Source organism: Castor canadensis, chromosome 9 (assembly GCF_047511655.1).
Source record: "Castor canadensis chromosome 9, mCasCan1.hap1v2, whole genome shotgun sequence".
Taxonomy (NCBI): Eukaryota; Metazoa; Chordata; class Mammalia; order Rodentia; family Castoridae; genus Castor; species Castor canadensis.
Window position 1 is genome coordinate 11,662,213 of NC_133394.1, and position 23,808 is coordinate 11,686,020.

At 38.0% G+C, this 23,808-nt stretch overlaps 1 protein-coding gene across 7 annotated transcripts in view; it reads right to left on the reverse strand.

Annotated features, from left to right (window-relative positions):
- Inpp4b (inositol polyphosphate-4-phosphatase type II B) overlaps positions 1-23,808 on the reverse strand; it is a 395,691-nt gene that overhangs the window by 292,419 nt on the left and 79,464 nt on the right. The gene's annotated exons all lie outside the window — the stretch shown is intronic.

Here is a 23,808-nt window from a genome sequence, read left to right on the forward strand (position 1 = left end):
AAGCTGCCCTTTTATAGCTTCTAAACTTCCTGATTTTCCTAAGTAGACAGAGCTGCTTAGATCCTCACCCTTCACCTCCTTGTCAAATACAGAGACATCCAGGATTTAGGCAAATCACCTTTAATCTCTTTCAATAGCAACTTTCATTCAACATTGGAGAGAAAGAATACAGTTGGTAAGGAGAAAGTAATTCCAGGCATACTTAATAAGTATTCTCTGAATAAGCACAAAATCCCACACTTGTAGGATATCCCTCCCATATGAGAATTCTGGGTCAAATTATCAGACATTATCATCTGAATTCATTTGAAAAATAATTCTGACTTGGGGGAAGGGGAAAATGTCAATCCACAGTCAGCTGGGGAAACTTTTCTTATAAGCACTTCAAGTGAAATATTGACTCCTTGAATTCTAAGTGGGTACATACTTTCTACTGAATAGTGACTCTCAAGCCTGACCATCCATTAAAACCACCTGGGAACCTCTTCAAATTATTGGGGCTCCTTCCTGTCCCCAGCTTTTTCAATTCTAATATGTACCTACTGAGCCTAGTTCTCTTAAGAAAAAAAAAAAATGTTTCAAATGAAAAAAAAAAAACCCTCATGATTTTCTTTCTCACTTCCAAAAAAGGTAGCAAGAGCAAGAAAAAACTGAAAACTTAAGCCCTGTATGAGTTCATTTGAAATGCAGATGAGATGAACCAGTTAAGTGGATACAGTGTGATATGCAAGTATGCCCTGCTTCAGTGGAGAGCAGGTGGCCACAGAAGGGATGTGAAAGCAGCAGCTTGGGAACATTTCAGTGGTCATTTTAACAAATTCCTCAGGAGGTGCAGCACTGCAAGTCATACTTTCCTCCAAATCCCTAAGGTGCAGACATACCTGAGCACACCAGGTCAATGAGCCCAGGAAGAAAAGACGTCTAGAATACCCCCAACAATGTCAAAAGGCTTGAGTCCATTCCTAAGGGCTCACTGATCTTTAATACAACTCCATTTCCTTGGGGGGAAAAAAGCCTCAAGCCATGGCAAAACGTGCCTTTCAACTTCCAGCTTAATGTTGTTTGTTTCTTTATGACAGATCCAACACTATCGCTTGCACAATTTGTCAGTCATTATGGCTCCAAATTGTTCACCAGAGCACAAAATAAATGAAAGGAGAGATCCCAACAGAGTAAACACCACAATTTATAGAGCACACTGAACTGGGAATTGCCTGGCGGAGTGCTCACTGGCTAAGAGCGTTTGCAGCTTAGTGGCTGCATTAGCGTCCTTCGGGCCAGTTGCATGGTTCGCTCTCATTATCTGAGAGCCATCAGCTGGCCTCAGCGGATGAGGAAACGGCTGTTATGGACCACAGAGCCAGGGTGTTTATATATCAACAATACGTACATTGTGCATAAATAAGTCTCTATTTCTCTTCTTCTTTCCCTCTCTATAACAGACTCCATACATAGAACAGTCACACGTACATAAGGTGTACACACATATTCACGTGTCTATGTACATTATTTTAAAAATTTGATGCCAAATAACATTTTCCAAAGGGATATGCTTGAATTTACAAATAAAGTGAAAAATGTCAGAAACTGAGGAGGCTCAACATACATAAAATTGTGTAAAGTCTGATTTGGATTATATGTGTACGTATGATTAATGTTGGACCAAAGTCTGAATAATGGTGACAATTTCAACATGGCCCATTAAACTAAATTTATAGTAATTTTTATCATTTCTTATAAATATGAATAGAGTGTAAAGGAAAGAGAAGTCTTTATCCCAATGTTGTATATATGAAAAATATTAAAGAAATTCATGGACTAGTTTGCCATATTCTGTTTATAAGGCAGAAAAAGGGAGAGACCTTCAAAGAGACAGAGGGGAAAAGTGGACTTCACTTTCGCTTTCCATGGTAGAAGTTTAAACATGTTTGTTGCTTTTTTCCTATATTTGAGACATGTTTAAATCACTAGTTAGATTCTTCATAGGAAAAGTGTATTTAAATAATATGTATATTAAATTCTAAAACATTTGGTTAAGTTAATATTCTTGATATTATGTTACACAGGTTGTAATCAGTGTTGCTTTTCTGACATAAACACAAGCTAGGTGGCAAGGATAGGGTTTAAGCCCATCCCTTCTCTTTGGGCACTAGAGTCTAGTAGAAGAGACAATAATAATAATAATAATAATAATGAGATGTGATATAATGCTACAATAGGAATATTTGCTATGGGCATTGAGACTGAAAAATAACTAACTCAACCTGTGAATCAGTAGAGGCTTTACAGAACAGCTGGTCTGGGTTTTGAAGGATGAGTAAATGTTTTAGGCAAGGAAAGAAATGATAAGGCAGTAAGGGTGTTATGTAATATGATAAGTTATAGAGTTGTAAAAGTTTGACAGTGTTCAGGAAAGAGTTTGCATCCTAATTTTGCTCTAGGGGCTTACAGGAAAGTGACAGTTAAATATGTTCGGAGGGACAGAGTGGGGCTATTCAATGTAAAAGCTATCTATCATCTTACATAAGTGGGCTTTATCTCATTATTTTCTCTTTTATTTATTCTAGGCAATAGAAAAATCAGAGTCCCTTTAGTTATCCCATGTCACCTAGGAAGTTATCAAACCTCCAGCATCTTTCTGCGTTTGGGTCAGTTCTTTTCACATGGGGCTAACAGTAGTCCCTATAACTTGTTGTATTATATCCTTTTCAGATTTTAGAACAGGACTAGACTGAGAGAGAGAGTGAGAGAGAGAGAGAGAGAGAGAGAGAGAGAGAGAGAAAGTAGGGGAAAGTGACAGAAAGGGAGTAAGGAAGAATGGAAGTGAGGAGGGAAAGGGAAGACAGAGGAAGAGGATGGCAGAGAGATAAGGATCTGGGGAGGAACAAGGACTATGTCACTGAAAAGTAATATACTGAACAAATTTGGATGGGGCTTTTGAAGAGGAAGGAATGAAGCACTGGCTGTCTCCACAGCATCTGGAATATTCCATTTCATCACAGTGTCATACCTCCTGAGAATTTCTGGCCTTCCTTAGGAATTCATTTTCCCTTATTTGGTCTTATCAGCAGTTCTTCTCCCTATTTGTCTTCACCATACCCCTCCCTGTCCCTTTCTGGAACATAAGCACATCTGCTGACTATACAATCAATCTCTTCCAGCTTCCCATGGCCTAGACTTATGAGAGCAAATAAGGAGGGCAGCCTTATCAATAAGGGTGATCATAGAGAAAAATCCCATGTTATCCATGCCATCTTGAATATTCCTTAAGTTCACAGAAAGCAGATTGATTTTCTTCTCTCTCAGCCTCAGAAGTTTAAAATTCAACTAAATTTACCTTGCAAATCAAACCAAACCCGGTAGCAAGTAGTGAGCTCTACTCACTTTTTCATCACCTCCCTAGAAACAATTTCACTAACCTTAATTGTTCCCAAGCAAGAAGTTGTTTGGGCTCCCACTGCTGTGGATGAATACAGCACTTTAATGCCTAGCTTCATGGAAGGAAATTTCCTTAAGCTAGCCAATCTTTCACAAAAACCATGGGTGTTGCTGTGCTGAGGGTAAGGGTTGCTATGTTTTTCACTGATGAGTAGTTGAGTGTGAGGCAGTAGGGATGCTAGGGCTGTGTTTTGGATCCAGAAAGAGAGAAAGAGAAGGTCATGCTGCCATGAGGCTGATAGAGGTTGGTTTCATGCAAATACATCTCCCATTGGTAAATGAAGAAGGAGGAGTCTCCCTGCACTGTCTCAGCCAGAAGGCAGAGGGAAAGGTGTGGCTTATACTGGAGGAACACCCCTGGGCAGGGAAGAGCTCAGATCCTCTACCCAGAATGTTGTCACATCTGGTAATTCTTCTAAAATTGAGTGCAACATTCAAGCACATTGTTTTTGTTCCAGTATAAACCTTATTCTAATTTACTATGTATCTGAACATAGAATATACAATGTCTTCATATTGTATTGGAATGTGACACATAACTATGAAAACATGACTGGGTCAGAAATGTTCAACCCCCTTCCACAATATGAATTTTCTGGAAGAAAGCTATTTGGTTGGGATTATAAATACCAGGACCCCCTTCACCTAGGCAGAATCCCATTACTAGTTCCCACCAATGAAATGTCTGTGTGAGTGATGTTTGCTGTATCCACATCAGAGCTTCTAGAAGTACACAGAGTGTACCCTTTCCACTGTCTCTTCTTCCAATGGCCAGAAGAATAGAGTCCTATCCTTTGGCAACAGCAGAGCCACACATAGGCCCCAAACGATCACCTGAAAGGAAACCATCTGCCATCTGTCACTACCCAATATATTAGACTATTACATGTGATACTTTTCTGCTGATGAGTAACACATGACCACAAACTTATCTGTGTAAAAGAGCACTCATTTAATTTCACAGTTCTGTAGGTCAGAACTCTAGGTGTAGAATGGCTGGCTCTCCACACAGGTCTGAATCACAGCTTCTGAATCAGAAGCTCCACTAGGGCAAGATTTGCTTCCAAGCCTCCTGGAGCTGCTATTATAATGGAGTTTCATGCAGCTCTTGAATGAAGGTCTTAATTTTTTTGATAGCTGTCAGTTGGGCAACTATGAACTCTTAAGAGCCCCACCCTGCACAGTCATTGTGACAGAATACTTGAGATGATCAACTTAAAAGGAGAAAAGGTTAATTTTGGCTTATACTTTCAGAGATTTCTGGCTATGGTTAAATGGCCCTATTTCTTTGGACCTGTGGCATCATAGCAGAGAGCATGATGGAGAAGGCCTGTTCACCTCATCACAAGGACAAACAAAAGAGGAAGGGGCCAGGACTCTAATATTCACTCTAGGACACATCTTCAATGTCCCAGATTCCTCCCGTACCTCTTAAAGGTTCTAGAACCAAATAGCAGCATAGGATGGGTGACAAAGCCTTTAACATGTAAGCTTTTGTAGGACATTCAAACTATAACATTAACCTTGACAACACATTAGAATCTGCTGGTAGGTATTTTTATGTTATGTTTATTTTCAAGGTCAATTCATAAACCACATCCTAGGAAGATCAAATCAAAATCTCCAATAGAAGGATCCAGGCATCATCATTTTTTAAGGCTCTCTCGCCACGTGAGTCCAATGTGAAAACACAGTTTAAGTTAAGAACTACTGCTTTAAAATTAATGAGATTTTTGTGCAAGTATGAGCATTATAAACCATTTCTAAATCTTATGAAAATTAACAAAAATGTGTTGTGCAAAGTTCACACCATGAAATAAGGCTCCCCTTGAAAGACAAAAAGATTAACAAAATCACAGCTAGAGAGATCTTGATATTTTTAGGCAATTTTTCTTGATCTTTAGTGTATGCACTCATCACCCAGAAGTCTGTGCATTGTTAGGTCTGCACATTGTTCAAACCACCCCTTAGAAGCTTGGTAAAATGAAAAATTTCAGGCTGGTATATGGATCAGTAATAGAGCAGGCTCTAATTCCAGCACAGGAAAAAAAGGAAAGATTGAAAGAGGGGGGGAGAGAGGGAGGGAGAGAAGGAGGGAGGGAGGAAGGAAGAAAGGATCGAGGGAAGGAGGGAGGGAGGGAAGGAGAAAAGGAGGGAAGGAAGCAGGTAAGGAGAGAGAGAAAGAGAGAAGAGAGTAAGAGAAGAAAGGACAGGAAAAGAATGCTGAATCTCAAAGTTTGTCTTAGGCATGCCAAATCAAAGACTTCATTTTAATAAGTTTCCCCTGATATATATAAAAGTTTGAGAAGTTGTGGTTTAGAAGAGCACTTAAGAATGAAATGGTTCACAAATAAGAATGGTAGATATTTTTACATAATCATGCCTGAAATAAGGAATTTTTGCTTATTTTGGTTTTTTTGTGGGTTTTGTTGTTGGGTTTTTGTTGTTGTTGTGTTATGAAGGCATTTAGTGATTTTTAAAAAAGTGTCAAGCAACTGTCAAAGTCCCTGATGATGTCTTCCTGAAGAAAGGTGACCCCTTTCCTTTTCTAAGCAAATCTGTGTGTGGTAGTAGTGGCAGGGTGAGGGAGGGCTGTCTTCTTCAAGTTAGAGATTTATCTGGGACAGAGCTGGGCTGAGATTTTATTAAGACTCCATGCTGCGGGCTGAATTGGTTCTCCAAAATTCCTATGTTGAAGCCTTGACTCTTAGTCCCTCAGAATGTCAGAATGTAACTGTATTTAGAGATAGGGCCATTAGGGAGGTGATTAAGTTAAATGAGGTCATTAGAGCAATGTCCCAGTCCATTAGGACTGGACTGTAGTAGAAAGAAACTCAAGAAAAGTACATGCAGGAAAGAAAGACCATGTTAAGAGGTAGAAGGAGGGTGGCCATATACAAGAGGAAGCTGACCCTACCAGCACTTTGATCTTGGACCTTTCAACTCCAGAACTGAGTTTCTGTTGTTTAAATACCCAGTCTGTGGCATTTGTTTTGAGCAGTCCTATGTGGTGTAGCCCTCCCAGACTTTTCACTGTTGTGAAATCGTGTGGCTGGTCTTTGCCTCTCAGATCTGGAAGAGCGCAGGACATACTCAGGAGTTTCAATATACCTCTATATATTTTGCCCTCCATAGCCTCAAAATCCAGCATGTGCCTTCAGAGAAAGAAAGGCTCTCTTTGGTCTTCAAATTTGTCCTTTCAACTATACATGCAAATCAGAAACTTTGAGGAGTTCTCTGTCTGTCAGCTGCTGCCTTCTGTTCTGCAAAGTGTTGATATTTGCACTTGTAAATACAGGGAGGCTCTGTGAGCACCCCCAGGTGAGAAATGACTTTATAGTCCTTCGCTGTCAACTCAGCACTCCTATGACTTCCTCTCTTGCTGGCCCTTCTCCCTGGCTTCCTAATCACTGTGAAACTGTGGGAGATTTCACTCTGCTTTTCATAAGTCTTCCTCTGGTTCTTTAGCCTCCTGCAAGGCATCAGAATTCAGCAAGTCTACCCTGAGAAAAAATGGCCACTTACTTGTTGCCCTGAAGTCTCACTTTATCCAACACAATGGCTGAAAACATTGCTGACTTTTCTTTCTTCAAGCAACAGTCACCCTGCATCCAGGGAAATGCCAATTCCTCAGTCTATTCAAAGTAAAAAATGTCCCTGGGTGACAATCATTGCTGCTGATGGCTCAATATTGAGAGGTTTTCTTTTCTTTGGAAACATAATTTTTGTAATCTAGCTGGCTTTTTTTTCCAACCACATCCTACCCAAACTGAACTTGGCATTTTGTTTTCTGTTTGCTTATTTCTTGATATAGGAGGATAAATCAAGAACCTCACACACACTAAAAACATGCATTGCTTTTGAGCTCACACTCCCAGCCCATGGACTTCTCTCCCTCCCTCCCTCCCTCCCTCCCTCCTTTCCTCCCTTCCTTCCTTCCTTTCTTCCTTCCTTCTTGCCTCCCTCCCTTCCTTCCCCCTTCCTTCATTCCTTCCCTCCCTCCCTCCCTTCCTCCCTTCCTTTCTTCCTTCCTTCTTTCCTTCCTTCCTTCCTGTATATTTTTTCATTTTTGAGACAGGGTTACATATGTAGCCCAGCTTGGTCTCTGATTTGTAATCCTCCTGCCGATCCTCCTGCCTTAGGCTTATGAGCACTGGAATTACAAGCATGAACCACCACATCCAGCTCCCTGAAATTCTTCTTTTCTTTCTTATACCAGGGTTTGAACTCATCTTCATGCTTGTGAGGCAGGCACTCTACAGCCTGAGCCATGCCTCCAGGCCTTTTTTTCTCTAGTTATTTTAGTTTTTTTGCTTTTTGCCCAGGCCACCTGGACCACAATCCATGGTCCTCCTATTTTAGGCTTTTCACTGTAGCTGGGATGACAGGTGCACAACATCACACCCAGCTTTTTTTCCATTGAGATGAGGTCTCCTATGGTTTTGTTTTGTTTTTTACCCTGGCTGGCCAACAGTGGCGATCCTCTGTATCCCAGCCTCCCAAGTAGCTATGATTACAGGTGTGGGCCTCCACACCTGGCTTCCCTGAACTTTTAGTGCCCAAAAGTTATTGAAAAGCTCAGGAATGTTCCCACATATTGCAAGGGGATGAAAAATGATATTCAATAGAACAGAGTTTAAGGTGATTGGAACATGGAAACAATGCCGTTGGCTATTAATCTACCTATTGAGTTGAGTCTGGCAGGTCAGTTTAAAAATGCATACTGACAAGTGGCTCTTTTGGTAAAAAGCATTTACCCCAAAACCTGAATACCATCCAAATGTGATACAATAATTATTCACTATAATATGCTGTCTTGCTCTTTACTAGATGTGATCCTCTTTCAAATTTCAAAGCACATAATACAAAATTTTGTACACAAGAACATTCTAAGATTAGGAAGAAATAATAGTTAAGACAAATGTAAGCACAGTTGTCATTTGGATGCCTCTAATCTTAGATGTTTCCATTTCTCTAAGGCAGCAATTTTCACACCACAGTTCTCTAGTCACATGGGTCCCTTTATGTTTAATTGGTGGCTCTTTAAAACTTCTATTTCCTCTCTATGAACACACCATTATACTCTATAAACTCTACCAGTCATATAGGAGTCATGTGGTTCTTTAGGTTAATGGTGATGGCAAATGTGGCTCCAGAGGCAAATAACTGAGTATCCCTGCCATTACCCAAATTCCATTCTGCAGGCAGGTGAAACAATGTAGAAGAGCAAAAGTATCTGTGATTATTCCCTCTTTTTTCAGAAAGGCCCTGAATGATCCAATTTCCAAATAAGAAGTGCCCAGAGTGAAGTTTTATTTTCATGGGTCAAAGAAGTCTCTCTACAGCTGTTGTGAGAGTCAACCATTCTGTCCCTTACTTCTTGAAAGGAGCACTGGACCAGGAAAGCCAGGATCCTCTAGAACTCGTTAGTTTTCTTATACTGTGCATAGGATCCAAGTCCTATCCTGTGCATTTACCTAAAGCAAAAAAGGACAAATTTCTAAAGAGTTGTACAATTAAGACAAAAGATATTCTTTAAGTGTTAAGAAATGTTTACAGATTTTAAAAACAGAAACAAAACTAATGATGTCCTTTGCATTGCAAAAACAATCTCAAAATGGTTGTTGCAGGCACTATAGCTGATAACTTGCTAAACAACTATTCTGTAGAAGTTAAAACTCCATTCCTGCCTCGTCACTGCTATAGTTTAGAACTAGAAAGTCCCCCAAGGGCCCATGTGTTAAAGGCTTGAACCCAGCTTGGCACTATTGGGAGATGGTGGAAACTTTAAGATGGAAGGCCTAGTGGGAGGTCGTTAGGTCACTAGGGACCCCAGTCCCTTCTTTTTCCTCTATTTTACTTGCCAGCCATGAATTCAGCAGTTTTGCTCTGCCATGCAAGCTCCAGCTCTGATGAACTGCCTCACCAAAGACCAAAAGCAACAGGGTCAGCAGTCATGGACTGAAACATCTAAAACTGTGTAAAAATCAATGTAAGTTGATTTTCTTGAACATTTATCACAGTGCTGGAAAGATAACTAACGCTCTCCTAAAGTCTCACATGCAAAAATTATTGATACATGAAATACATAGCAGCTCAAATCTCATGTATTCTACATTAACAGTTTATCAGGCCACCTCCACAATTGCTTTCGTTTCCCTTCTTTGTCTCTACTGCCTCAAAATATAAAGGTATCTGTACCATAATTCTAAATAGTGGAAAGAAAGTCATAAATTACTCAGGCTGATCCATTATCCTTACAGTAGACCTGGACGGAGCCTGTGCTACTCTAGAAACTTCATACCCTTGAAAGAAGTAATCAGAAGATTATAGTTGATGAATAAGGATAATAAAAACAAAGTAGATAACAATAACTATACATAGGGTTTGGTTCACACATTTTTTTAGTCCACACATTATTTTAGCATTATCTCACTTAATTCTTATATTTCTGTTTTGCACTATTATTGCTCTGCCAATTTTACAGATAAGCAAACTTGGCTACAGAAAATCACAGTAACTTGTCCAAGTTCCCTTCATTAGCAAGTTGAAGATTTGACATTAGATGATCCGCTTCCAAAAGCTGTGCCTCTTCCAAACACTGTGCCTTTTCAGAGCCCAGACTGATGGTGACTCTAATTATCTTCCCTAGGGCTGCTTAATGAGAGTTTTAAAAACTAAAAATCTATTAGCCTCAGGGAATAGACACAGACACAATTTATCACACTGCCAGACTCAAAAACACCATCGTTACGTATTAACAGCCCCCAATTAAGACCACAGTCATGAGTTAATGAACAAGCCATTAGACGGAGAACAGTAATATCAACACAAGCACATGTCTATTAATCTCTTGATCCCTGGAAGTCATTTGTCCCAACAATATAAGGCTAAATAATTTCTAGGTAGCTTCAAAACTCCTGTGGTAAATACTCTAAGAGACCACTTCCAACCTGGACTTTGGTTACGCTAGTCAAAAGATCATGAAGCCCTGAATAAAGATCAACCCATTTAGATAATAAACCTATAAAGTATATTTTTTTCATGAATTGGAAACAATATACACTTGAACGTGGAAAGAAGGGACAAGCCTTCTTTCCATGTTCTATCCAAAGTAACTATCCATGTAGCTATCCAAAGAAGTGTCATGATCATTTCCAACCAAAAGTCAGAAAGAAGCCAGGACTTCCATTCTACCATCACAATAGATTCTTTCTCTATGAGATTCTGTCAAAGCATCTAGCAGTTTGTTCAGCTATTCTCAAGATTGGCTGCCTATTAGAATCACCTGAGAAGTTTTAAAATCTGCTGATGCCAGGGTCCTACTTATTTGCATTCTTCTATTTGGATCATTTCTAATCACTCAGTATTTTCTTTCACCTCTTTCTCTTTCAAAAAACCTTGGAAAATTTTGAGCTCAAACTTTAAATTTCAACCTGTAAGAAAACAAAACTCAAAGATTAGTAGCCATCTCCCAGGTTACATGGCTAGTAAGTTAAGGACTAATATTTCAACTTGAATTTTAAAGCCAATGTTTTAGACCCTCTATGTGTTGCCTATAGCTTGGGGCTGAAATAATAGTCCAAATGCACTACATGAAGAAAAGTTGAAGCCAAGTTTCCAGTTTCTCTGCAATAGACAGAGTGGTGATCATGGTGTTCCACACAGAAACAGGGCCATGTTTCTCCTCAAAGAAACACCTTTATGCAGTGACTTTGGTCTATTATGTGACTACCTTGGTGTCATCTTAAATACAAAGATATTAAAGTGTTTTGGGCAATTCCTTGAAAACTAATACAGATACATAAGAATGTTTCCATAGGACAAATATATTTGAATTTTTCAAAAGATTGACTCAGAAAGTTGAGAACACAATTCCATTAAGTTGAGGATTTCTTTTCCTATAAAAAGCCAGGTGCGTCCTAAATGCTAGGAGACCATGTGGAGAGCAGTTGGATAGCAACTGTCTGCAATTTATATCTTATTCAAACCACAGGTCTGCACTTCTCAAGTGTGATCCAATCAGGCGACCCATAAGGTCAAAACCATTTTCATAATAATACTTGGATGATACTTTTCTTTCTGACTCTGATTATTTTACCCCAGTACAGTGGAGTTTTCCAGAGGCTGTAAGACATGTAGTATCACAAAAGGTTGCACGCATAAGACGACATGACAATGCAAGTCTCTCCTATTTCAAAAATTTGCAAAAATAAAGCAATACCACTCTCTCAGTTTTCTAGTTTTCCAAAATATAATTTCAAAAATATGCATTTTTAACATATAATACATTTACTATTTCCCGTTTTACATGAATTAATTGCTTAAAATTTTTCTGAGTTTTAATTTCTAATTTGGGAAATATTCACAGTCAACATAACACATGTGAACAAAAAGCCCTTCAAGATTCTCAGTATGTTTTAAGTAGAGGGTACTGTGACTGAGTAGTTAAGAAATACTGCCACAGTGGGCCTCAACATGAGGTCAAACTCACCCATTTTAAGAAAGTCTCTGCATTGGAGTCTCTGACAGAAGTGGAAGTTGTGTTTACCAACACTCCAACAACCCTGTACCTCAGTAGTTCCCTGAATTTATTTCCTCTCATCTCCCCCCACCCCAACACCCACATGCCTTTGCATGGGTTAATCTACTTGTTTATTTGTTTTGTTTTCATGGCACTTGAACCACTCTGCCAGCACTTTTTTCTGTTGGGTATTTTCAAGATAGAATCTCGAGAACTATTTGCCTGGGCTGGCCTTGAACTGTGACTCACATCACCTATCTGTCTTTCTTGAGTAGCTAGGGGTTACAGGCATGAGCCACCTGTGTTCAGCTGATCTATTGTTTTAAGTACAAGGAGCACAGTCATGAACAAGAAATAATCACTCCACGAACCACACACTATCAGCAGCAAGAGATGGACAATATCAAAATGGGTAAAGTAGATAACATAGTGAAATGGGTAGTGCCATAAATGTAGTTGCTTGGGGGTTCTTTACCTACAGTGGTAAGCATGGGTTTCTCTGAAAAGGTGACTTTGATTGAGACCTATATACTGAGAGGAGCCAGCTCAAAGAAAACTAAGAATGAATAGTGTTTCAGGCCAAAGTAACATCAAGTGCAAAGGCTCTAAGGCCAAATTGAAACTCAAAGAGAGAGCAAAGAAGTAGGAGATAGGGCTCCAGTAACATAGGGTTCACATTATAATTACAATAGGAAACTGGCAGAGTTTTGATCCAGGAAATGATGTGATCTTTTGCATGCTTTAAAAATAGCATCGAATATGTGGAGAACAGATGGCAAGATGTCAAGAGTGGAAGGAGATGCAATAGAAATCATTTACGAATTAGTTTTATGACATTACTCTATTTTTTTCCAAAGTCAGGATCCAGCTAGGTATGTAGGTTGAGAGAAATAATCATTGGGTCCCCTGCCTGATTCACTTGTTTCAAAAAAATTACAGAAAACACTTTCATAAACATTTTTAGTGCTCTTGTTCCGAGTATCAAAAGGCCTGTTTGGGCTGGTAGAGTGACTCAAGCAAAAGAGTGTTTGCCTAGCAAGCGTGAGCCCCTGAGTTCAAGCCCCAGTACTGCAAAACAAATAGGAATACATTTTCCATGTGATCACAATTTTGCCCATCCCTTCCTGTTGTTTTGTTGACTTTTTTTTTTTGGTATGTGTGTGTGGTACTAGGGTTTGAACTCAGGGCTTCACACTTGCTAGTCAGGCACTCTACCACTCGAGCCACTCTGCCAGCTTTTTTTCTGTTGGGTATTTTTTGAGATAGGGTCTTGTGAACTATTTGCCCAAGGCTGACTTCAAACTGTGATCTCTGATTTCTGCCTCCTGAGTAGCTAGGACTATAGATGTGTGCCACTGGTGCCTGGCTCATCCCTGGGTTTTTAATTCAAAGTTATGAAACAGTCTTCATCTGCATTGAAGCATTAGCTACCAATGAGATGCTTCTTTTATTTCTAATCAAGCTTTTTCTGCACGTTTTACAAAGTAACTGGCAATAAGAAGTGGAGACGTGTACATATACACACACCCTGCAAGTGTGCACACCCATACACAAACTTATGTAGCACAGTAGTTCAATTTCACTATACTCCAACTATTCAACAAATCCTAAAATATTCCTGTTTCCTCAAACCATAGAAACATTACAAAGTGTATCTTCTCACATGGTTAAGGACTTCATTGTTTCAAAGAAACTACATTTGAAAACCAGAATCCTAACATTTAATATTCTTACCAGTTGAAGTATCTCTGTGATTTCTCATGCATCATGTGTGTGTGCAAAGCTGGAGAGTTTGTTGAGATGGAAAAGTATCAAAGGGAGTAGACCCCCCAGAATTGAGGGGGATCCCAAGAGAGAGTGCCCTCTCATGCATGTTTTGTCCTCACAGGAAGCTTATACACAATATTCTTGCTGCCTCGGTGCTTACAGACTGGTGAAATTGGACAAATGGATTCAGGCATTTTAGAAGAAACTTTTAAACTAAATGCATGAAGCAATGCCCACTCGTAGGAGAAATAAGAAGTTGTCAGAAATTCATCCTATCAAAAGGTTGTACTTTCATCTTTTTCTACTCCTTAAAGTGAACTTTTCTTTGATGCTGTCAGGAAGAAGATTTACAATACATTATCAATGTTCTTTATTTGCACAGACCAGATGAAACAGTAGGTATGGAAATGTAGGGGGTTTACTCTAGCCATGCTGCATGGGACTTTGCCTTTGAGGACAGTGGTACACAGGTAGTATTTTAACAGTTGACTCTCAGATGATGGAATGGCACCCAGAATATGCCAATTTTTATGGCATAAATATCCCACCAGGACCTGTTTCATGCTACTGACTGGAAGAAAGGTCAGCCCCTCCAGGGCACAATAAGCAGGTTCCAGAATACCTTGATGGGCTCTCTGTGAAGAAGTCAACGTGGTAGAAATGTGTGGGACCCAGATCTACTAAGATCCTGGCATATTGTGAACACAGCATATAATTATCTTCCTGTCAACAATTTGAAAATCAAATCATCTTTCACCTTACTTACACGCCAGAGGATAAGATACGTCTCTGAAAGAAATGATATTAGCTAAAACTCACTAGAATTTAAATGTCTGTCTCAGAGGTGTCCAGCAGTATCTATTCAACCACATTCCCAGAAGTTGCTGAGGAACTCTTTGAAAAATGAGTGGAAACTTTGGTCATGGGAAAGATGCATTTGCACACCAAGAATCTGGTTCACCAGAATGGGTCTCATGACATATCTGGGCTCTGGGGTCAGAATTAAGTTCCCTGGCAGCTCCTACTGGATGCTTCAAAATGTTCTCTATCTTTGGAGCCTCTGATTGTGGTCTTTACAGGCCACAGATCATGTCATGCATCAGTGTTTAGAAAAGTAATCTGATTGTAAACTGGGAAAAAACCCTGCAGTTGCCAGTCCATAAATGGGCTTGTAACTAATTCCTAGTTAAAGACTAAATTCTTAGGAAAATCTTCTATTAAAGAATTTTTAAAATTTGTTTCAATTAAGCAGCTATTTCTATAAGTGTATTAGCCATGCTGAGAATGTTGTCTTCCGAAGTAACGCTAGTTTTCAGTTTTTAATGTCTTGAATTACTTTAATTTTATAGCTTATTCCAAATCAAGCTATATAATACAGCAGTCTTTGCTTACATTACTGTGTTTCAGGGATCTCAGATAATTTTATTAAAAAAAGAAAGACACAACAATATAATAGACACTTTATTCTTGGCTTTTCTTTAAAATAAAACAGAAAGGGGGTGGGAAGTACAGGTAGACATTTAGTACAGGGTTTGTAATAGTAATTAGATTAGTAGTCTTCATGAACATATCAATATTCACGAAAAGAACAATGGAATAGAAGAGTATTAAGTGCTATTTTTAAAACGAAAGGGAAGCATTTCTCAGTGTCATTGTCCTGAATATCCACATTAAAGCAGTTCTACCATTTATGAGCAAAAGAGTATCAGGGCTAGACAAAACCTTACAACATATGTATTCCAACAACTTTCATTTAAAATTAAAACTATTAGTGGTTAAATGACTGGTTCCAGATTTGTCAATTAGTTCATAACAAAATTGTGCCGAGACTCAATGTTTTCTTGAGTCCTTTAAAAATTTCTAAAGCCACAGGCACACATTTACAATGCAGCTAGTGAAACAGAGACAGATGCCGTGAAAGAACCCATCTGAGGTACACCTTGATCACAGGTACTGAGCAGGGCAGGGCTTGACTGTTCTGGTTAGCTAAGGCCACATATTTGCTCTCTGTGTTTTCATTCATCAAATTTAAGTCTTGCTTGTTAGAAATGCAGAATCTGATGTCCTACCCTGAATTGCATTGCTGAATTAGAATCTGCATCTCATAAGACCATTGGGCAGTCCCTAAGTCTGAGAAGCCCTGAATAAAGGATGCACTCATTCAAAACAGAGGAGAGATCACTAAATGACCAGAGCTTCATTTGTGTGCTTTCTCAAATTCTGTTTTACAGAAATCGAAAAATAGAAATAGTAGTAGATTTAGTGAAGATACATTTAATTATATTTTATGGTGTTTCATTACAATTAGGTTTTCATCTAGATATGAAGAAGGAAAGACTTCTACATAAGTATCATATAATTCTACCACTTAGGTAACTGCATGGTCTTTATTACAGATACTAAATTCACCTGTATTTTTGTTCTGGTTTATTTTTGTTTTTTTACAGTCCACATTTAGGCAGTAGGTATACTATCTTTAATTTTTCCAACTTTATTAAAGTATAGTTGACAAAAATTAAATATATTTACTGTGTACAACAGGATGTTTTGATATACATATACATTCTGAAATTATTATCACAAACAAGCTCATTAACCTGTCACCTGACAGCATATCTCTCTCTCTCTCTGTATGTGTGTGTGTATTGAGAGCATTTAAGATCTTCTCTCTTAATAAACTTCAAATATACACTATAGCACTGCTAGTTACATTCACCATGATGCACACTAGCTTCCCAGAGCTTATTCATTTTATAGGTGAAAATGTGTAAAATTTGACTATTTTCCCCATTTCTCCCTTCTCCCAGTCCCTGACAAAGACTATTCTAATTCTTCTTTCCATTTATTTGAGTTTGACTCTTTTAGATTCCACATGTGAGTGAGATCTTATGGTACTTGTCTTTCTCTGACTTATTCCATTTAGCAAAATGTTCTCAAGGTTTACAGATACTGTTGCAGAATTTTCCTTTTAGTAATGACTGAATACTATTTCACTATATCTATCTACCTATCTATCTAGTCTTTCAGGTATGTGATGATATCTCATTATGGTTTTAATTTGCATTCCTTGATGATTGGGGAAGTTAAGCATCTTTTTCTGTGTCTGTTGGTCATTTGTGTGTGCTCCTTGAACTATCCAAGTCCTTTGCCATTTTTAAATTGGATTTTTTATGCTATTGAGTTGTGAGTTCCTTGTATATTTTGAATATTAACCCTCCATCATATATAAAGTGGCCCTTTTGAATTTTGTGGCGAGTGCTTTGCCTTTAAATTCTCAAGGAATAGATACATTTTTGGAAATAACTATACCTATACCAAATACTCCACAGAAGGAAGTCCAGTTAGAATTTTTGCTTTCAACTCAAGCAGGTTGGTCACTGCACTGTCTGCTACTTCCTGGGAAAAATTCAGGGAAAAGAGTAGAAGTTTCTCTGAGGACCTACGAACTCTGAAAACAGCTGAGGAGTTATAAAAAGAAAGGCATTTGACCATTTCCATGGGAGCCTCTTCTCTTATTTTCTTTACTAATAGTGACCAAGTGAACTGAAACCTTTTAGGAATAAAAACAGTAACAGCAAACAAATCTAGCAAAGTGATTCTTAACATTTTGGGGCTGCAAGATGCTTTTCTTCCCCAACCAACTCTAGCCCTGCTATTTTTCTTGCAAAGCTGCCTTATGTTGACTTCTCACCATGCTCCCTCAGTGAGCTTAGTTTTTGCAATCCAGCCATTGGCATTGGGATTTACTCCTCATATCCTAATGTCCCAAAGCTTTCCATGTCTACCTTAGGGATAGCTTTGCTTTCCAAGAACCAGAAGGAAATAAACATTGATGCAAACATAATGAATATTTACATTTTCTGTTAAGCTTCAGATGTTTAAATTCTTAAACACTAAATTGTAATCTGTGATTTAAAAAACAGTACCACTAAGCCCCTTGGGAGATAGGAAGAGTCAATCATCCAATGGCAGAGCATGGAGAAAAGGAGAGTCAATTGACTTTTAAAAAGTGCTTGGTCTATTTCTATCAGAAAGAAAACTGTATAATTACATAGATGCCATTTAATGAACATAAACTAAATAACAGCACTGTGAGACTGTTACCTATGGAAAAAATACAATTTGGCCAACAACCCCCTCTCCCCAGTCTTTCCCACATACAACTGCCACCTCCTTCACCAGAGATAATCATTGCCTTTATGTTGATTTCCTTTCCTTTCCTTAAAATATTATCCTCAAAGAATGCAATGGAATGCAGAAAAATATAAGTTTTCTTTCTGCCTATTTTAACATTTTAAATAAAACACATAAATAGTGTATATATTCCTTTGTCTTGCTTTGTTTACTCAACACATTTTGAAATTTACCCATGTTGTTTCATATAGCTAAGGTTTCATTACCAGATATTAATTTATTGTACAACTTGTAACGGTATCTTTATTACTCTTGATACATATTTTAATTATTTCTATGTATTGGCTGGAATGAACTAAAGTAAACTTCCGCTATGAAATTCTTTCACATGGATTTGGACACTATGCACAAATAACTGTCTAGGGTGGAGATCCAGAAGAGTAACTGCTTGGTATTAGTGATCTCATCTTCAACTGGATTAGAATGCTAACCTGTTGTTCAAAATGGGTCTATCATTTACCCTCCAACCATAAGAAAATTTCACATCTTTATCTATATTTGAAATTGTTAGGTTTTTTTTGTTTTGTTTTTGCCAACTGTCAGCACATAATTATATCGCATTGTAGTTTTAATGAACACTTCTCTGATTACGAATGAGACTGATCCCCAAATGTTTACTGGCTATTTCAGTTTTCTCTTTGGTAAAGTGTTGGTCCAATGTTTTGCTCTTCTTATCCATAGTGATTTTTCATATTTTTGTAGGTGTAACAAGTGCCTAAAAGGTGCTTTTGCTGAGGAACACTAACTTCTTACTTAGATCCACAAATTAACTGAAAGCAGGACAAAAGCTAGGCATCCTAGTCTCCATTTTGTTATCTGTGGTTTTTGTTCTGAGTAATTCTCTCCAGCAGCCACCCTGGAATCCAAGAAGGACAGGACTGTTGACAACATCTTTTTAACAAGAGATGGAGGAAACTGCCCTCAAGAAAATGAATAGCATAGGAAGACTACCTGCCAGGCAGCAATGACAATTGTTGTTACAAGACCCCACCTGACTAATCCTGAGATGATGAGTTCCTGAGATCACCACTTCTGACTATTGGAACACACCTGGGACTGGGACTGTTTAATAATTACACATACCTCTCCCCCTGTTCCCAATTCTTCTTCCTACTTAAACCTAAAGCAAATATCAGTTTGGGGAAGATGGGTTGAATTGCTACCTTTCCACTTTCCGTGGCTGCCCATAACCTGTAATAAACTTCCTTTTTTTGTTCTTCACTATTATTCATCTTTTATTGGGTGTGAGGGGCAAGTGACCAGATCTGACCTATAAAACATAGGATTTGGAGTCTAGCACCTAAAACACTCTGTAACTTACAGGTCTTTAACACCTTTTATATATACAACTGATCTTAGTCCTTTGTAATTTATATATGTTGTAAATGTCTTCCTCATCTATGAGTTGTGTTTTGATTCTTTTTATGATACATTTTCACCTGACTCAGACATTCATCTTTGAAAGCATTATGACAAGATGTGAAAAACAGTATTATATAACCTTACACCTTTAAAAGACTACATCTTGAAAATGCATCAAACATCATTATCTCTCATTCTGTATCTTAGAAATGAACTGTCAGCACTTACAGATCAGATTTCAACTGTACCAATCCAGAAATGCCTATGCTTGCTTTCCATATAAGTCTGAAAATTTCTTTCTACAAAACCTCAATATGTGGGATGGTGATCAACATCTACCAAATTAATTTTTAACAATTCAATTGATTAAATATTGTGAGAGACTAAGCCTCCATATGTCATAGTGGCTTGTAATTAAAGGTAACTCTTAAAGAAAAAAGGTTGCCTGCATATAGAAACCTATTCATTTACCATGGAATAAGCCCATCTAATGAATGAGTTGGATTTTGTTTTTCTTGCTTTTCAAATTCAATAAGGCAATGCTCTCAAAACCCAACTCCTCATAAGTACTAAATATTAGTGCTATTTTATCTATTATGATTGTCACAAGCTATGAATAACTTTCATTTCCAGATTCCAATTTCTACATACTGGAATTTGTACTAAGTGGATCAAATTCTCTTTTAGTTTTTCCCCCAGATCCTTCTTTCTGCCCCTTTCTATCTTGCCTTGCCCCTGGAGGCTGAGCTCTGTGGACTATCAAGGAACTTCTTCATCCTCTGGCTTTTCATTAAGTTTCCACATGAAGCCCCTGACAGGAAAATGAAGGTTCCTTAAGGTTAGGGGAAAAGGGAAGCCAAGATATACAAGCTCCTGCTCTCTTCCTGGTAGGTAGCTCATTGCTGGTTATATCCCTTGATCAAGCTGACATTCTCTACTCAGTTCTCCCCTATTTTTCCTAACTATTCCCTTCTTTCAGACCTATGAGTAGCTCTACCATTATTAAACAGGTTATGGCACTGCTCTGTGCTTCTACTTTGCAAATAGTCCCTTTGTAAATAAACCCTCCTGGAATTATCCTAATTTGCGAGTGCCATCTGTTCCCTATTGGGACTATGACTGATACAAACTTAATAGCCATGCTTCTGTGCAAAAAGAGAAGCAAAACAAAACATTAAGGTAGATTACTGTAAGTGCTTCTTTTCCAGGCTCATACAAAAAAGCACAGAAAGCATGAGAACTATTTTCTATAGAGCTCAGAGAATGACCAGAAGCAAACACACTTTGTTGAGCCTTGGAAATGTAATAAATAATGAACACAGAATTATCCTTCCCTTTGGAAGGCTGGGTTCTTTCTAGCAGGAGTAGGTTGTAGACCTCAAACATTATCTACCAGCTAGATAGCATCCAGAGGTCTGGTGAAAGGCACTTTCTTTACAATAATTTGCATCCTTTTGATAACTCATTCATTGTCACTATTGCATTTTGAAACTGAAAGAAGACATTATTTACTGTAAAAAACTGAATCATATTTCAAGTGAACAATGAGTCCTCACTCTGAACTGCATTCAGAAATTTTCTCCCTTCCTGGTTTTATTATTACTATTAATTTCTTTCTCCAAAAAGAGATAAGTTTTCATACTTATTCATCTACTCCTCTTTGTATAGATCTCTTATTTTTCTCATGTTTCAATATGGTATTAAAAATGAAAATGTTTCCTCTTATTTCAGTTTAGTCAGAGCTATGAAGCAATGACTAAGCTGGAAAAATGGAAACTGTCATCAACAACATGAATAAATATACCTCAGGATGCCACAAGAAAATGTTTTTATATATTTTTATTTTTATCTCTCAGCTATGGACAATCTCCTTAATGACAAATTAATTATTTATGTACCATGGAGGCAAAAGTCTCTCAAATTTAGAATAGGTTTAATACCACACAAAGAACATCAAATGAAGAAAAATTATTATCTGAAATTGCTAACTGGAAATACAAAGGGTGTGTCAGGAGAGGGGAATAGCAGTGAGACTCTCTCCCTATTTGTTCCCCTATAAAAAAGGGGAAAAGTGAGGAAGACTTAGTCTGAGGGTCTTGCTTCCCAACTGCCAGATGCAACAGGTAGAGCAGACAGACATATTGGACATGGGAGCAGCCACCATGTTCCCTGGCTGTAGTGACTTTCCTGCCAGACAGGTAAGGCTAGGGGAAGGGCTTAAGTAGTAGAGTGACTGCCTAGCAAGCCTGATGCCCTGAGTTCAAACCCCAGTACTGCCAAAAAATAAAAAAGTGTGTATTGGGGGGCATGCAGGGTCCTTCCCTTTGCCTGTTGGTGAGAAAGAACCTCTGACTTTATACTTCCCCTATGGAAATAGCCAGTGATATGACTAAATTGCAAGTGATCTGAAGGCCCCTAAAACAGGCATAAAATCACAGAGGAGTTTTTTTGAATAGGTCTTTAAGTTCCATCTGGAGAAAAAGAGGACCACAGCTCTTTTGTTTCAGCACTTCCAGATTTGAAACAGGACCAAACAACTCACATGTCACTCCTACAGCCTCATACTCCAAGAACTTAAGGTTCACTTCCTAATGCACCTGCCATTTTCCTGGTAGAGATTCTGATAATACAATTAAGCTACACTTTTAACAGAAAAACACTACTCAAGTTCCACCATACTTACAAGTGAATATGTAAATATATTTATGTGATTGAAAAAGCCCCATTCTTCTCTCCTTTGACATTTAAGACTTTATAGAAAGCCAAAATGAGTCTTTTTATTTTAATACTATTTGTTGTCCAATTCAACATTATACTTATGTTTCTAAAAGAAGTGACACCACATATACATATTTTATTTTAAGATTAAAAAGGTCCTCAGATAAGAAATGGTATTACTTAAGTTATACCTTTTAAAGAATTGCTGGGTGCCAGAGATGCACACCTGTAATCCTAGTACTCAGGAGGCAGAGATCAGGAGGATCGCAGTTCGAAGTTAGCCTGAGCAAATAGTTCATGAGATTCTATCTCAAAATGCCCTTCACAAAAACAGGACTGGTGGAGTGGCTCAAGTTGAAGGCCCTGAGTTCAAACCTCAGTACAGCAAAACAACCCCCCCCAGAAAACCTATCAAAGCATTTACAGATAATAATCTTATATAGATTTATTTAATTTCTTTGTATTCTCTGGATATGAAAACATAGTGATTAGTGAATGAACATTTAAGTCAGTGACATTTAACTGTGAATTTTTGTAGCTGTGTGAACATGGTTAATGAATTTAATACAGCAGATGAACCCTAAGATCTTTCATGACTCCCACCTCACTCCCCACTCCTCATTTTTTTCCTGTTTAATTTCCTTTCCTGAGGTATGAGAAGACCTGTGGTTTGCTTCTAACATAGTATATGTCAAGGGAGACAGGATGTTACTTTTGTGTGGTTCTGTTACATGGCAAAGGTGAGGAGATGTTACTTTGTGATTATATCAGAAATCATGAGATTCTGACATAGCAGACGGACCCAAAGGCTCTCTTAATGGACTTGGAGACGCTCACATGGCAAGAAATTGCAGGTAACCTCTAGGACCTGAGATGACCTGAAGTTAACAGCTAACAAAAAGCCCAGGCTCCCACCTAAACAGGTAAAAGCACCAAATTCTGCCAACAACAAGAATGATCAAAGTAAAAGTTTTTTCCCCAGTTGAACCTCCAGATAAGAATACAACCTGTTCAAATCTTGATCCAGAAAAACTGTGAAAAAGTAAACATGTACTATGGTAAGCAGCAAATTTGGAGTAATTTTTATATATCTTTCTAATACCCAGATTCTTTACATATAAAATAGAAATGATTGAATCTTCCAGAGTAATTGTTACCATTAAATAGCATACTGTATTCAGGGTATACAGACAAGGACCTCATAGAAAACTCTCAATCCATTGGCAGTATTATTACTATAATGATGCCAGAAAATTAAATCTCAGAAAGGTAAATATAAAATAATTGCCTTAGGAAAAGGTGAGTTCAACTAATGCTAATAGTGAAGATGCAGTCAAATAGAATACTGATAAATCAAGAACACAACAAACTTAATTTTATTACATCTAATTTTTTTTGAGCAGTCCTAAATGAAATTGAGAAACAGAAGAAACTGGTTGTAGGTACCCTTTCCTTGTCTTCACAAGCCCTGATTATATCCTCGCCTCAATTTCTCACCTCTTACATACTCAGTTTTTCTTAGTAGCTTTGAATGGCAAAGATAAGGGGATCTATTTTAAGAAGAAAAATCTTATAATTGCTTGAGCTGTACCCAAAACATAATTGTCTCTTCTGCCAGAATATAAGAATTGTTCCATATTTGCAAAACAGGATAAATTAAAATTGTAGGGAAATATTGATAAGAATACAAACATTTTCATATTATAACAATTTTAAAAAAAGACTTTATACATTTTGAATAGAGAAATTTTGCTGCAAAGCACTAATGTTCCTTAATAGCAATCTAAGCTATCTTGCTTACTGCC